Source organism: Amblyraja radiata, chromosome 19 (genome assembly GCF_010909765.2).
Source record: "Amblyraja radiata isolate CabotCenter1 chromosome 19, sAmbRad1.1.pri, whole genome shotgun sequence".
NCBI classification, from domain to species: domain Eukaryota; kingdom Metazoa; phylum Chordata; class Chondrichthyes; order Rajiformes; family Rajidae; genus Amblyraja; species Amblyraja radiata.
In genome coordinates this window covers 12,414,320-12,432,001 of record NC_045974.1, presented here as the reverse complement: position 1 = coordinate 12,432,001, position 17,682 = coordinate 12,414,320, and the positions used below count along the sequence as shown (strand labels likewise).

The window sequence follows — 17,682 nt, the reverse complement described above, 5'->3', positions numbered from 1 at the left end:
AATACTGGGAACATGTTTCCTGCAACTAGTGTGCCCAATCCCTTAATAATTTTATATGCTTCTATAAGATTTGCCTCTCATCCTTCTAAATTCCAGTGAATACAAGCCCAGTCGCTCTTCTTTCATCATATGACAGTCCCGCCATCCCGGGAATTAACCTCGTGAACCTACCCTGTACTCCTCAACAGCAAGAATATTCTTCCTCAAATTAGGAGACCTAAACTGCACACAAAACTCCAGGTGTGGTCTCACCAGTGCCCTGTGCAACTGCAGAAGGACCTCTTTGCTCCTCTACTCAATGAGAAGAAAATGTTCTCATTTCAGTCCTAACTGGCTTGTCCATTAAACTGTGTCCCTTACTGGTTCCAGACTCTAAAACCAGAGGAAGCATCTACCTTCTCCAGCCCTCTTTGTTGTTTTGATGAGGTTACATTGCGTTCTACTAAACTCTGGAGGGCGGAGGGCAAACCACTCGTCATATGCCAGAGCCTACATGCAAGGAATCAGTCTGGTGAATCATATAATTTACAACGTAGAAGAGTGCAGCACAGGAACAGGCCCTTCTGTCCATAATATCCATGTCAAACATGATGCCGTTAAACTAATCTCCTCTGCCCGAACGTCATCCATATCCCTCAATTTCCTCAACATCCACATGCCTATCTAAAAGCCTCAAATGCTACTATTGTATCTGCCTCCACCACTACCCCTACGAGCATCTTTCACCAATCTCTAAGAAAAACTTGCCATGCACATTTATTTTTAAAATTTGCTCTTCTCACCATACAACTATACCCTCTAGCCTTTGACACTTGCATCCAAGGGAAAAAAAGGGTTTGATTTTTCTCTGTACCACATTAATTGCAAAACTCTCCTTCTCTTGTGTAGGGAGCACAAAATTGTATACAATACTCCAGGAAAAGCTTTAGCAATGCTGCATATATTTGTAGTGAAATATCTTTACTCATGTATTCAAATATGGCAATTAAATTGGCATATCATGTTAGCTTTTGCTGCCTTACAACAACATAACATATACCTTCTGCCTTACATTTGCGGGGACTCTGTTTATTCTACTATTTTCAATTTTTAATTTAACTCTTCAGTCTATTACCCCCAATTTGATGTGCTTTGACCTTGTAAACCATCCTCCTCATCGAAAGCCTGCTGAAAATCCACATTAATTGGTTCTCCCTCACTATTTGAATAGGTGCATTCTGAAATAATTGTTAAATTAGCCAGACGTGATTTGCCTTTCATATGATGCCCAGTATAGCTGGCTGTATTATTTGTGAACATGATTTGACTGTATAGGGTATGGTGTGGTGCAGCTAGTAGAATGGTAATTTCAAAGTTTTAGTCAAATGATCTCTGGTGAAAGGCTTTGAGGGATACACAGCCAAATGTGACTATCTTGGATAGACATCTTGATCAGCATGGATAAGTTGGTCCGAAGGCCCTATTTCCATGCTGTATGATTCTGTCTCCTGGTGCTGTGTGTGGGGAGTTTACATGTTCTTCGGGTCACCATGTGGGCTTCCTCTGGGTGTTCCGGTTTTCTTCCACATCCCAAAGGTGTGGGTTAGGATGTTATTTAGCTGCTTTGAATCACGCAACGTGTGAACGTGAGCAGTAGAAGGTTGAGGGATGATCGTGGGAATGTAGGATTCATGTAAGTGAGTGTTTGGGATTTATGTGTTTGGTTAGGACAGTGGGCTGAAGGGCCAGTTTCCCTGCTGTATGATTCCATAAAATAGACACAAAATGCTGGAGTAACTAAGTGGGATCTCTGGAGAGAGGGCATTGGTGACGTTTCAGTTTGAGACCCTTCTTCAGACCTGACCAGACCCGACCCGACCTCACCCATTCCTTCTCTCCAGAGATGCTGCCTGTTGCGCTGAGTTATACCAGATTTTGTGTCTGTCTTTGGTGTAAATCATCTGCAGTTCCTTCCTACACACTATGATTCTATGATCTTTGACAGCCTCCTGTTATGTGCTACTTGGCATGTGTTGCTGGTGTCCAACTGTTTTTTCTTGGTGTGAAGTGAAAACCCATATTATTTTTCCTTCCCCATAGTTCAGCAAAATTGAGGCCAGTTGGATGAGCACAGTAAATGAATCATTGAATCGTACAACACTATAAAAATGGATTGTTTGGTCCATCAACCTTGTTTACTTTTAAGATACAGTATGTAAACTGGCCCTTCAGTCCACACTGCCCAACGATCATCTGTACACTAGTTCTATTTTACACATTAATGACAATTTACAGAGGCCATTTATTTATTTTTTTTATTTTTTTTAAAATTTATTTATTAGAAGTAGACATATTATAAAATGTAGTTACATATTATAGTAAAAAAAACTTTTCATATACATCAGTCATACATTATTAAAATTTTCCATTATCAATTACTTCTGCTTCTAGTGTTTTTATTTTTTATAGAAAGAGGGAAAAAGAGAGGGTAGAAAGTTACAAATAAAAAAGAAAGCAAAAAAAAACGCAACAGAAAAACAAGGGAGGTGGAATGGGTTACCTGTAATACATCAATGGAGATAGGTTCGTAGGTTATAAAGTATAGCTTTTCATCTATTCCTGAGTTCAAGTTTCAGCTGGGTCCTCGTGCTGTGCCAATCTATCCCTTCAGATAGTTAATGAATGGAGCCCAAATTTTATGGAAAAGATCTTGTTTGTCCATTAAGACAAGTCTAATTCTTTCTAAGTATAGGGTCTCCGACATTTCCGTAATCCACATTTTAATTGTGGGGTACAGAGGCCATTTAACCTATAAACCTGCAAATCTTTGTAATGTGTGAGGAACCTAGAGCACCCGGAGAAAACCTACATAGTCAAACGGAGAACGCACAAACTCCGTACAGTCAGCACCCTAGTCAGAATCGAACCCAGGTCTCTGGTGCTGTAAAGTAGCAACTCTACCGCTGTGCCACTGTGTTGCCCGATTCTGTTTGCTCAGATAAAGTAAAATTGAGTGAGTGCTACTTGCCCAGAGTTTGGCAGATTTCAAATTCTAGTAATTAAATGATCGAATAAAATTAAGTCCAGTCTTAGTAATGATAACTGGAAAAGTACCAGCTGGTTGTGAAGACCCATGTGATTCATAAGCATTCTTCCATGGACTTGATTTAGTCTTTAAGCTATTCTGAACCCACAGCAATGTGGTTGATTCCACATTGACATCTCAAATTGGACTGCAAGTCACTTTGGTCAGAGTCTCGTTAGGATAAGTGTTGGCCTTTCAGATGATGTACATCTATCTATTTGTCTGTCTGTCTGTCTGTCTGTCTGTCTGTCTGTCTGTCTGTGGCTGCCGACTGCCGTCCGTCCGTCCGGCTGCCGGCTGCCTTTCTTCCTTTTGATTCGTTCCATCGTGTGATGTCACAATGCCCAATGTTCACATATGTCCAATCGGAATGGATTTATTTACATATGCCTTTGCAGGAGCCCCAGCCCATGGTGAACGTTCCATTGTGTGATGTCACAATGCCCAATGCTCAAAGACATTCTTGCCATAGAGGGAGTACAGAGAAGGTTCACCAGACTGATTCCTGAGATGTCAGGACTTTCATATGAAGAAAGACTGGATAGACTCGGCTTGTACTCGCTAGATTTTAGAAGATTGAGGGGGGATCTTATAGAAACCGATGTTGGGGAAGTCCGGAACAAGGGGTCACAGTTTAAGGATAAGGGGGAAATCTTCTAGGACCGAGATGAGAAAAACATTTTTCACACAGAGAGTGGTGAATCTCTGGAATTCACTGCCACAGAAGTTAGTTGAGGCCTGTTCATTGGCTATATTTAAGAGGGAGTTAGATGTGGCCCTTGTGGCTAATGGGATCAGGGGGTGTGGAGAGAAGGCAGGTACAGGATACTGAGTTGGATGATCAGCCATGATCATATTGACTGGAGGTGCAGGCTCGAAGGTCCGAATGGCCTACTCCTGCACCTAATTTCTATGTTTCTAAGTTTCCCTCTTCACACCCCTCTCCCTCTCCCACCCATCCCTCTCTCCCCCACCCCCCTTCACTCTCTACCCTATCCCCTTCCCTCTCTCCCCCGCCCCCTTCCCCCTACCCCTCTGTCCCTCTTCCACCACTCCTCCTACCCCTCCCTCCCCACTCTTCCACTTCTCTCCCTCACCCCACCCTTTTCCCCTCCCTTCCCCCTCCCTCTCCCCCCACACCCCTTCCCCCTACCCCTCTGACCCTCCCCACTCTTCCACCTCTCCCCCTCCCACTATCCCTCCCCACTCTTTCCCCCCTCTCCCCCCACCTCTCTCCCCCTCCCTCCACTCTCTTCCCCCTCCCTCCACACTCTTACCCCTCCCTCCTCCTCTCCGTCCCCATCCCTCCCCCCACATCTCTCCCCCCTTCCCCCTCCACTCTCCCTCCCCACTCTTTCCACTCTCTCCACCAACCCCTCTCCTCTTCCCTCCCTCCTCCCCTCCCTCCCCCTCTCTCCCTCCTCCCCTCCCTCCCCCTCTCTCACCCCTACCCCGCTCTCCTTTCCCTCCCAAATCTGTCCCGTTTCATCCTCCTCCTCTCCCCTCCCTCCCCTCTTCTCACCCCCCCTCCCCCCACCTGTGTGTTTGGGGGGTGGTTAATGTGAGTGTGATGCCTCAGCCCTCAGCCCCCCCCCCCCCCCCCCCCCCCCGCAAACGCCGTTGGGGAAACAGACCCAACGGGTCTGCACTTGGTCTAGTTAATATATAAAACTGTGCCTGCCGTCCCGCTGCCTTTCTGCCTTTTGATTCGTTCCATCGTGTGATGTCACAATGCCCAATACTCGCAGATGTCCAATCGGAATGGATCCATTTACATGGACGGCTGCCGGCCGCCTTTCTTCCTTTGATTCCCTGCAACTCCGAAACCAGACGCAGAATAGCCGACATCTTTTCCAATTCGGTAGAGATTTCACTTTTCTTTCTAAGTATCCGCTCCTCATTACATTTCGTCGTGTTTAAGTACACGTTTTTAATCAAATCCTTCTCCCCCCCCCCAATATTTCAAAAATAAACTGGCTTCTCACCCATAGAATCAGCACCAGCCCCTGGTGAACTTCCATCGTGTGATGTCACAATGCCTGATGCTCACAGATGTCCAATCGGAATGGATCCATTTACATATGCCTTTGCAGGAGCCCCAGCCAATGGTGAATGTTCCATCGTGTGATGTCACAATGCCCTATGCTCACAGATGCCCAATCGGAATGGAATCATTTACATATGTCTTTGCAGGAGCACCAGCACCTGGTGAACGTTCCATCGTGTGATGTCACAATGCCCAATGCTCAAAGACATCGTTGCCATAGAGGGAGTACAGAGAAGGTTCACCAGACTGATTCCTGGGATGTCAGGACTTTCATATGAAGAAAGACTGGATAGACTCGGCTTGTACATGCTAGAATTTAGAAGATTGAGGGCGGATCTTATAGAAACGTACAAAATTCTTAAGGGGTTGGACAGGCTAGATGCAGGAAGATTGTTCCAGATGTTGGGGAAGTCCAGAAAAAGGGGATCACAGTTTAAGGATAAGGGGTAAATCTTTTATGACTGAGATGAGAAAAGAATTTTTCATACAGAGAGTGGTGAATCTCTGGAATTCACTGGCACAGAAGGTAGTTGAGGACAGTTCATTTGCTATATTTAAGAGGGAGTTAGATGTGGCCCTTGTGGCTAAAGGGATCAGGGAGTATGGAGAGAAGGCAGGTACAGGATACTGAGTTGAATGATCAGCCATGATCATATTGAATGGTTGTGCAGCCTCAAAGGGCCGAATGGCCTACTCCTGCACTTAATTTCTATGTTTCTATGTTTCCCTCTCATCACCCCTCTCCCTCTCCCACCCATCCCTCTCTCCCCACCCCCCTTCCCTCTCTACCCCACCCCCTTCCCTCTCTCCACCCGCCCCCTTCCTCCTACCCCTCTGTCCCTTCCATCACTCCCCCTACCCCTCTCCTCCTCCCTCCCCACTCTTCCACCTCTCCCCCCTTCCCCCTCCACTCTCCCTCCCCACTCTTTCCCCTCTCTCCCCCCACCCCTCTCCCCCTCCCTCCCTCCCCATCCCCCCTCCCTCACATCTCTCTCCCCATCCCCCTCTCTCACCCCCTATTCCGCTCTCCTTTCCCTCCCAAATCTGTCCCGTTTCCTCCTCCTCCGCTCCCTCCCTCTTCTCATCCCCCTCCCCCCACCTGTGTGTTTGGGGGGTGGTTAATGTGAGTGTGATGCCGCAGCCCCCTCCCCCCGCATACGCCGTTGGGGATACAGACCCAACGGGTCTGCACTTGGTCTAGTATAAATATAAAAGCAACTTAAATCGCAGCTGCCTGGCTATTGACAATTCAGCCAGCGGTGACATTTTATTTTTAACTGCCAACTTTACTTGAAGGAGATGAATCCCACTTTATCCATGTGACTGATCCCTCGCTGTTGATATAATTTCAATCTTCGGTTCTGTATCGTCCCACCTCTCTTTATGAGCAGTGTACGAATTTAGTTACACGTGGCAGCTGGAACTGAACTTGCTTTAATGTGGTTTAGTATGATTTCCTGTCTTTTGTAGTGTAATCCTCTGTTTATGAAACTAAGGATTCTGTGTATTAGCAGCTTGTTTAAACTGTCCACCCACTTTCAATTATTTTTGTACTCCATCAACTCATTATTGTAGCCTTTTTAAAATCAACTAATACTGTAGAGACCAGATGCTTAGAACCATATGTGAACCTAAGTATTATATTGCCACATTAATGATGATGAATTGGACCAATAATCTGACAGGATGAATGGAGGATGTGTTAGATAACCTCAACAGGTATAAGGGGCACACTCCAAAATTATCTCCTAATAAACTTCAAATTAAGAACCTGAGATCCAGCAGCAATAGTTTCGATTGAATGTGTCACCCTACTGGCTCCTGATAGCATTGAAAATTAGCTAATTTTCAGGCATAACCATTAGCCCAACTTGCATCTGTTGCTATGCATTTCATTATCAGATATCTCTGCACGAGTATGGACTATTTGTTATTTGGAAGCTGGTAGTATTTCGGATATATTTAACTTCATACACCACAAACGTGGGCCTTCAACCCACCAAGGTTGTGCAGATCAAGATCTGTTTACTCCCGTTTTATTTTCCCCACAATCCCATCAAGTCTCTCTAGATTCTACATCTCATCTACATACTTGAGCCGCTTATGTCAGCCACTTAATCTACTAAACTGCATCTGCCATGGGATGCAGAAGGAAACAGGAGTGCGGAAGAGAACCAAAGTGGAACGGAACCAAAGCACCCAAGGAACACCTGGGTAGCTGCAGGGAGAATGTGCAGATTCCATGCAGACAGCTTTGGTGGTCTGAAGAAGGGTCTCGACCTGAAACGTCACCTGTTCCTTTTCTCCAGTGACGCTGCCTGACCCACTGAGTTACTCCAGCGTTTTGTGTCTGTCTCTGGATTCCAGGATTGAACCTGGGTTTTTGGAGCTCTGAAACCTCGGCTCTATTAGTACTACCCAAAATCCCTCCACTTGCTCTTAGATTTTCTTTAATTTTTAGTTCCAGTCTTTCTGATTGTAGAGAAAAGGTGCACAGTTGAGGGAGCCTCAGCTCCCCAATACTTGCGTTCAACACCAGGGGAGCAAGTGGTGAGTATGTTTCCTGCGTGTAATTCTACAATTTAAATCAGTTCGGCATAAACGCGCATAGTTGCATACTAATCCCAGTGCTAATTGCTGCAATTGGCAACACAGAAATTGACCCTTTGGATTGGATGAAAAGAGGAAGCAATTTATTATTTTCAAACATCTATTTACTTTCTCATTTAATGCCATGTTATGTTCAATAATATCTTACAAAGTAGCCTATGAACCTGTACGTCTTTGGAGTGTGGGAGGAAACCCGACTCGGTGAAAACCCACACGGTCACAGGGAGAACATACAAACCGTACAGACAGCACCCGTAGTTAGGATCAAACCCAGGTCTCTGGTGCTGTAAGGCAACAACTCTACCGCTGTGCACTGTACCACCCCTATATCTTCATTGCCAAACAGACAGGATTGTTGGAATGTTTTTCTCTTCACTTTGACTGCTGCTTCAAAAACACTGGTTGGGCAGTTTGCTTGATTAACTCCCACCCACCAGCGTCCACTCCTGGTACCACTAGCACACCATGGGTGCCGTTAGTAACCCCTACAAAATATGTTCCAACAGAACCGTCCAGAAGTGCAGGAGCATTGGATGCCACTGCCTCCAAGATTTTCTCCTAATTTTGCACAATCCTGACTTGGAAATTCTGTATGTTTACCACACCTGAGGTTGCATGTTAAAAAAAAATGACATTCCTAATTTAACAGAACTATGAATGCCAGTTAGAGAACATGACTCCTCACATTCTGAAGGACCAGCAATAAATGCCCCTGGCATTCGGTGCTATCCCACACATGGAAACATTCCCCGTGTCCAATTCATGAAAACCCATAATTTGGATGATCTCCGTTGGGGTACCCTTCACCTCTTCCCACTCAAAAGACACAATCTGTTCATCCTTTCCTAATATTATCACATTAAATTATCACTTATTGAAAGAAAGGGTGCAGAAGTGACCAAATACTTCTGCACCCTGTCAATAGATGAAAAATTATTTTCCTGGCTTGCTGGACATCAGCAGCCCAAGCTGTGTTCTGAGTTAACCAGATGATTAAAATAGAGCACTGAGATAGATCACTGTGCTCCCCTAAATTAAAAGTCCTTTGCTCAATTGCAGTTTGATTTCTCGTACCCTGCACTTGGCAGGAGACTGACTAATCTGTCAAGCTTGCCCAGCATGGGCTTTACATCCAGATACTTCCTGCTGGTATCATCTGCACAGTTCTCTGCTCTGTGGGGGAAGAGAATAAAAAGCAGAATTGCAAGTAAAAGTGGTAGCTGCAGTCTTATAACCTTGCACTTAATTTTCCCTCTGGCACAAAATTACACTGGGATTTCACGAGAAAGAGTTAAACCCATGGAATAAAGACCAGCTGTTGAAAAGAGATAATGTTAATTATAAGGGAAAGAAAAATCTCAAATGATTCCAGCGGTGAAGTGTTTTGATGTCTGTACCACCCATAAATAGCTGTTTTATATGCAGTGTGGAGCTAAGTATTTGGTCACTTCTGCACCTCCTGCATATATATTTATATATCAGGAAAGGATGAACAGATTGTGTCTCTTGAGTGGGAAGAGATGAATAGTACCCTAATAGAGATCATCCAAATTATGGATTTTTATGAAGTGGACACGGGGAATGTTTCCATGTGTGTGATAGCACTGAACCTTGATGTAAGACGGTCACCAAAATAATCAGAAGGGAACTGTGAAAGATTTCTCATGGATAAAGTGAGAAAGGGCCACCCACTGCCTTGCGATGGTTGAGCAAGTGGCACAGATGCATTGTGAGGAGAATTTGGGAGAATGAGAGGGGAATAGATGATAGCAAGCACCGATAACTATAGGGTGATTTCACGAAAGGTCACTGGAGCGTAAATCCCCACTCACGTGACCGAAAGTTTTAACTGGGGGACAAGCGTCACTTCCGGTACATGTTAGTGGATGGGAAAACACGCACTTTCACACCCGTTAAAAACATCGAAAACGGCCAGTTTTTGAGCTGCAATTAACGGAGCCAGTCGGGGTGACCGTGAGGAACAGCTACCTAAATTTACAGTCCAAAAAAAAGATAGAAACTAAGGTAAATACAAGAGCGAGCTGAAGGTGTAAAAAAGGCGGAAGTGCTAGCGGACTTTTTTCTTGGAGATTTAAAGATCCAAAATATCGGGAATTATCGCGTTTGCTCGCTGCATTTCATCAAAAGTAAGGCATTATTGACTTTTTATCTTTATTCATTTGTTATATGAAAAGTTTTAAAAGTTAGAAATCCGTCAGTAAAATTGCAAAATCGCCCATGGTTCTCGGGTGGGTTTTAACATGCAAAATGAACACGCTTCTGAAGCTATGTTTACCATTTAAATAATCGTAAACTCTCAATGCGTTTGGAAATCAATTTTACTGAGATGCAAGCTTACGATTATTTAAATGCTAAATGGAGCTTCAGAAGCGTTTTCATTTTGCATGTTAAAACCCACCCGAGAACCATGGGCGATTTTGCAATTTTACTGACGGGTTTCTAACTTTTAATACTTTTCATATAACAAATGAATAAAGATAAAAAGTCAATAATGCCACTTTTGATGAAATGCAGCGAGCAAACGCGATAATTCCCGATATTTTGGATCTTTAAATCTCCAAGAAAAAAGTCCGCTAGCACTTCCGCCTTTTTTACACCTTCAGCTCGCTCTTGTATTTACCTTAGTTTCTATCTTTTTTTTGGACTGTAAATTTAGGTAGCTGTTCCTCACGGTCACCCCGACTGGCTCACTTAATTGCAGCTCAAAAACTGGCCGTTTGCGATGTTTTTAACGGGTGTGAAAGTGCGTGTTTTCCCATCCACTAACATGTACCGGAAGTGACGCTTGTCCCCCAGTTAAAAATTTCGGTCACGTGAGTGGGGATTTGCGCTCCAGTGACCTTTCGTGAAATCACCCTATAGAGAATAGAGGATGCTTGTGGAGTATGGACAACAGTATGGACTGGTTGGTTCGAGAGGCGTGTCATAAACCTAGGAATTAAGTTACCGAAATAAGTATGCCTGGGCTTAATGCAAGTCTAGAGTAAAAAGCAACCAACAGTCTGTCCTCAAGAGACTATTACGAAGACAAGTGTGGAAGGTGTTACATTGATGCAGTTGATTATTCTGTTGAAAAGCTGGGACTGAAGTAGAATGATGGGAGAGTGCTTTACCTGAATCCGAGTCTGAAGAAGGATCCCAACCCGAAACGTTACTTGCCCACTTTCTCCAGAGATGCTGCCTGACCCGCTGAGTTGCACCAGCATCTTGTGCCTGTCTTTGTTAAATACCAGCATTTGCAATTCCTTTTTATTACAGACTGCTTTACGTGCGTGATTAATCTGTTATAGGCATGTCCTGGGTGGGTGGGTGCCAGCGTATATGTCCAGTCAGAAATATTAACCAGATCCCCAGCAGCCTCGTCACTTTCCTTTGGACCCTTTTCTGATCTCTGTATGCTAGTTGTTGTTTTGAAAGTACAGAACGAAGCCTGTGATTAATTGGCCAATTTGTGCAAGTTACTGATTGAACTGCCTCCTCCTCCACTTCAGGTTATTTGCCAGTGGGCAGACTCTTAACAATTGTTAAATTTATTGCTCTATCAAATCTAGTTTGACAACTGTGGTTTATTTGCTCATTCACAATGTCTGTGGTTGGCCAGTTTGTCCTTTCATTCAGCTGCCTTCAAGTGATTTTCTTCATTCACCCACAGATTTCTGAGGCACCAACCTTCAAGATCTGAACGCTTTCCTTCCATTGACTCCGGTAAGAGCCGGTCAAAAACAAACACCAAAAGAACATTACAGGCCAAGTAGCATCTGTGGTGGGGGTGGGGTGTGTGAGGTTTGGGGAGAGGGCTGTGTGTTGTTGGGGAGGGGGCTGGAGGGGAAGGAATTGGTGATGTTTTGGGTTGAGCCCCCGCATTAGCAAAACAAGTGAAGATTGAAGGTAGATGGGGGAGGAATGAGACTGGGATCAGTAGGTGATAGCTGGTCCGAGGAGCTATGTGATGATGGATGGGGGGGGGGGGTGGATGGATGGAGTTGGGCGACAGATGCAGGTAGAGGATGTGGAAGCAGACGAGGGGAGGTAAAGGCAGTTTGTAGGGGGAGTGGCAAAGGTGAAGATAGAGGCTGAATGATAAGCAGGGGCACAAAAGTATGGCACCAAGAAAGGTATATGGGGGGTGCCCTAGCTGGGAGTATGGGAAATGGGACAAAAATGGGAGCATGGGTCTGGATCGGAATGAGAGAGAGAGAGAGTGGTAACACAGGAGGTAAGGATTAGCTGTAATTGGAAAATTCAGCGTTCACACCATGGCGTTGTAGATTACCCAGGCGGGATATGACTGTTCATTTAAATTTCACTTTTTAGTATATTTATTATAAAACTCCATACATATGCTGAGAAAATAAATCGCATATCTTTTTACATTGAATTTGGACGGAAAAATAAAATAAAACAAAAATCTAGGTTTCGGCATGGATTGTGAAGTCCATAGTTTTCGTTCTGGATCCCGCTGCAGTGAGTCGCCAGGAATTCCAACCATGCATATACAGTAGAGTACAATAAGGTGTGCCGCAATCTGGGTGGAATAAGGAATCCTGCATTTTGGGTGGAATCTTTGGGATTTTTACTCTCATTTCTCTGGAAGGAGAATCTTCCTGAGCAGGTCCCAGCCCAGTTTCTTGAAACCAACTGGGTAGCTTCCCTTTGCGTTATCAAGGCAGCACTGTAGCCCAGCAATAGAATTGCTGCTTTACAGCGCCAGAGATCCAGTTCGATCCTGACTACGGGTGCTGTCTGTACAGAGTTTGTACCTTCTCCCTGTGACCGCATGGCCTTTCTCCGGATGCACCTCCCACATGTGTCCTCCCACATTCCAAAGACATACAGATTTGTAGATTAATTGGCTTCTATAAATTGCCCCTAGTGTGTGGGATGCGAATCTGGAATAAAATAGTTTATGGGTGATTCTAGTTCGTTATGGACTCCAAAGACTGAACAGAGATGGTGCCTGTGTAAAATGGGAGAAGAGATAGGCAGTACGGGTGGCGCAATAATAGAGTTGCTATCTTCCTGCGCCAGGGACCCGACTTCGATCCTGATTATGGGTGCTGCCCGTACAGAGTTTGTCCATATCCCTGTGAACATGTGCTCTTTTTCTGGGTGCTGCGGTTTCCTCCCACACTCCAAAGACATAGAGGTTTGTAGGTTAGTTGGCTTCAGTAAAAATTGTAAATTGTCCCTGTGTGTAGGACAGTGTACAGGTGATTGCTGGTTGGCACGATGCGCCGAAGAGCCTGTCTCTATGTTGTATCTCTTTGAATCACTTCCCTCTGGAAGGCCACTCCAGACTGTCAAAGCTGCCACAGCCAGACATAAAAACAGCTTTTTTCCATGAGTAGCAGCTCTACTCAATAACCAAAAATCTGTAGCCTCCTTTTGCTCTGGTATTTTATTTAATTCTCATATTTAATCAATAATGTTTTATTATTAATGTTTCATGTATTATGTGTTACAGTTATTTACTGTCACTATATGTCATGTTGTCACTTGTGGGCGGAGCACCAAGGCAAATTCCTTGCATGTGAATACTAGGCCAATAAACTCATTCATTCATCTCTAAAGTAAACTAAAATTGCATTTTCAGTGCAGTACTAATACATCAGATGACTTGGTGCACTTACAAAAAATAACTAACACTTTCATGTGCGATGATCTGCAGAAAGTGTCTCCCATCCGAATGCCCCTACTTGCTTCCTGTCTCCGGGAGCTGATGAACAATATCTTTGAAGTTGTCATTCCTTTCTTCTGCAACACACTAAAAAGGTGTCAGTGTTTTCAAAGGTCGATTGGAAGGTTGACCTTTCTTTAAAATGTATTGTACAGTCAGGGAAAGGGACTTTAATAAAGAGTTCAGTTAGAACATGCCTCATGCTCAGCCTTTAGCATCTTATCATTTCTAAATTTGTTTTCATTTGTTTGTAATTTTCCAATTTCATCAACCCAGCAGAAAAATAAAATGTTGTAATTTGTGTTATGTCAAATGCTTTTTGGTTGACGAGGGAGTCAGTGAAATGTGTTCTATCATGTGGACCATCAAACGGTCACATACTGTCAGTCTGTACTTTAGCAAACATCAGGCAAGCACAGCAGACACATCCCTTGCCTCTGAGAGGAGCTGTCATCTAGGAATCAGGTCATAGCATTCTACAATCTGAGTCGGATTGTGAGAGCAATTCTCCAGCACTGTGGACAGGAATGTCAAATCTCGCCTGATAGCTTGGCAGACTGACGCATCTCGTCTCGGACATGAGACCTCTGCCCTCACTGGTGGATGTGAAAGATAAATCTGACTTCTTTAAGGTGAGCAGGAAAGATTTTCTGGTAGTCCTTTATCCCTCAACAGGGGTCAAGGAAAGAGTGTTCACGCCACGGCTCTGTTTCCACTAATCTTTCCACCACTACGCACAAGAAGCGCAAGATGCCATTGTTGGAAGATGCCGAGAAGTGTGTTCAGCTCTGGCTGAACAATTTCTAAACTTGTGATGTGGCCCCGATAAGAAGATCCCTCAACAGTTCTGATGAAAGACCTTTAACTCTGCTTCCTTTGTGCAAATAATGTCTGATCTGCATGTTTCAGCATTTTTCGATTTCATTTCGTCTTTGATCATTAGTTGTGTTACATTCTATGTGAGTTTCCTGAGCATGAATTGGCTGCTTTGCTTCCTGAGTACATTTCAGAAATTCCTCAGTCAGGCTTATTACTGTGTCCTAAGGTCGTGGAAGTTTTGAAATAAATACTGGTCTTTCATTTGTCAGAGTATCAGGACAGTGCAGTAAGGAAATCAACAGGTTATTGACCTTGTGTTTAAGAAGGAACTGCAGATGCTGGAAAATTGAAGGTACACAAAAATGCTGGAGAAACTCAGCAGGTGCAGCAGCGTCTACGGAGCGAAGGAAATAGGCAACGTTTCGGGCCGAAACCCTCCTGAGTCTGAAGAAGGGTTTTGGCCGGAAACGTTGCCTATTTCCTTCGCTCCATAGATGTTGCTGCACCCGCTGAGTTTCTCCAGGATTTATGTGTACCTTAGGTTATTGACCTTCACTCTTGCAAAGGTCAGCTCAAAGTTGTTACAAGTAAAAAAGATAATGCAATAGTTGTAGAAGCTTTAATAAGTATACAGATTCAGACAGCGAACTGAGCTGTAATAGTGTGAAGGTAAATTCACGGAGTGTTTAAAGTATGTTTTTTTCAATCAGTATATTGAGAAATTATTGCAGGAGCACACTATGTTAGATAAAGTATTGTTCGATGAGAAAGGGTTAAATGAGGATCTGGTTGTTGATGGGTCTTGGGGTTGTAATGTTATGTTTAAAGATTGAAAGTGATTTAATTAATTTTGAAGCAAAGGTATTACAGTACATCTAAATAAACTACCAAGATACAAGGTGGGAGTTTCCCTGCACCACCTGCCTTCGGGAGACTCTGATCTAATGAGAACCCAAGATTGAATATATATCGAGGAATTTCATTGCTTATGTGCACTACATACAAAATTCTTCTAAAATAAAGTTACTCTTGGACATGTTTTAATACAAGCTACAGGAATCTAATCAGTGTTCATATCCTATTGGGAGTGATTGCCAGCCTGATTTCCTATAATATATAGTAAATTTTATTTTTTCTTTACAGAGACATGGTTTAATTTTTTTAATTTCCTTGAGGCTCTTAATGGCATTTTCTTTTTTCCTTCAGCATGTTCCTGTTGAAAGGATAATATCAAATTACATGCTGTAAGTTAGGTGTGTTATTCAATCAAATGATTAAGTTAGCTGCGTTGTTTTACATGTAAACCTTTTTTCCTTCAATCTCCTTTACCATGCATTTGTTTGTAAAAAAACAAACTATCAAGAGAGTACATCCGATGAACCAAGTATCCTGAAGCACAGATGAAGGGTCTCGACACAAAAAGTCGATTGCCCATTTCTTTTCACAATTTCTGCCTGAGCTGTTGAGTTCCTCCAGCAGTTTATTTTGCTCCCAATTTGTGATCTCTCGGTTACTGCTCTAAACTTTCCATTTACTTATATTTATGTTGCAAATGACTTTATGACCATGTGATACAGTCGTTGGTGTTGCTGCTGCATTGCTCCAGTGACCTGGGTCAATCATGACTTTGGGTCTTCTCTGTGCAAACTTTGCACTTTCTCAACGTGACTGCGTGAGATTCCCCTGGATGCTCTGGTTTCCTCCCAAGCCACAACAAATGGATGTGCGGGTCAGTTAAATTACCCCTCGTGTTTCTGGGTGGAAGGAGGGTACCTGATGACATGAGGCCATCTGAGGTCTCTCCCTCACAAGAGCGAATGAATTACAGGAAAATAAGTGGGTAAATTGCATTGATGGGAATGCTCAAAGAGCCAACATTAACTTGGCCTCCTACGTTGTAAGAACATACGCAATATAGCGACAGAAACGGACTGTACTCTCATAGAGTTGTACAGCACAGAAATGATGCAAGGACTGGTTTCTACTGATTGGTGCAGTTGTTTTGCAAATTGTGCTTGACCATGATGCCTATGATGGTCAATGATCAATGAGGCCATTGGCTTATCTGAGCTCAGCCATATAGGATAATTCTACAATTATACATCCTTTCTCCAACATCCAATACCCATCCCATTGTCAGATGCATGTACTTATCTCCCAGTCCAAGCTGGAAATTGATTCAATGTATTGATCCCTCTTTGTGAGGAGAGTCTTCCTGATAGCAGTTCAATTTTTTCTTTAATGGATTCAAACTCAGTACATTCATTCCTTGATCTATGAATGGATTGCATTCCTGCAAGGGTTTTAATTGGTGCAGAAACAGAGGTCAAACTTCCTTGTCAACCTGTGTTCAATAAATGGCATGTCTATGTTGGTCATAAAGGAAACTGGCAATCAAAGGACACTTGGAGGCATTGAAGGATATAATTTCCTGCAGACATGCCCCAGTAAATTTGATAGTGAGATGATTTTGGGAATAAGAGCAATGTTGGGATCAGCTGCACATTTTTATTAGATCAGGGTCTCATAAGGAGGAGAAACCAATTTAGCCACAACAAAGAAATGATTTTAATGGGAGCAGTTTCTGTTGTGAATAACTATTGTGCTCTAACTATCTCAGTGGAACTCTTATATCAAACCTTGCAGCCGTGTCATGAAATCAGTAGTCTCTTTGTGTTGAAAACACTGAACCAATATAAAGTGATTTGAAATTTCTTTATCTTAAGGAATGTGGAAGGAAGTTAGCTGGGACACGTTGGCTGGTGTGGGCAATTTGGGCCAAAGGGCTTGTTTCCATACTGCAACACTATGACTCGAAGTATCTTGATGTTGGTGTTGTTGAATAGGAAGTTAAAAGTTTGAAGTATTTGATTTTGGCTTATCTACAGCATTCCTTTTCTTGGGGCTACATAGGTTTTATTAACACCTCCATGCACTTCATCCATTTTTCAAATGAGTTTAGTTCACATGCACCAGTGCGGTGAGGTAAAGGGGTAATGGAAAACTTGCAGCATCATCACAGGCATTTAGACATTCAGCACAGAAAAACATACAATACATAAGTTGCACACACTGTGCAAGACATTGACTACTCAGTGACAGAAACCTCTCATTAAAAATAATAGTGCCGGAGAGAAGCGACATTTTGCAGGCTGCATGCAGGACCACTTGTCTTATATCAGAAGCAATAATTGTGCTTGTCAGGCATTAAGTCAGTTAATTTTCCTGCACTTTAATTTATTACTTCAATTTCATGTGCATTCTTTTGAAATGCACCTTTGTTGATGCTGATGAAATTTTGCCTGGAAATAAAGCAAATATCTGCAGTACCCATCAGCTGCCTTGTGATGGCGCTGTCTTCTATCACGTTCTGGTGCAGTATCTCCCATGGTGCCAACATGGAGCGACCTTGCCGTATTGTATCCTGGTGGTGCAATGCATGAA

The 17,682-nt window shown here is 43.4% G+C and overlaps 1 protein-coding gene across 2 annotated transcripts in view; it reads left to right on the top strand.

The window, feature by feature from the left end:
- cntn1 (contactin 1) overlaps positions 1-17,682 on the top strand; it is a 455,514-nt gene that overhangs the window by 45,542 nt on the left and 392,290 nt on the right. For both annotated transcript variants that reach the window (XM_033037676.1, XM_033037678.1), the window contains exon 2: positions 11,395-11,447. The gene's annotated coding sequence lies outside the window, so the exon portion shown is untranslated. The remainder of the gene's footprint in view (positions 1-11,394; positions 11,448-17,682) is intronic.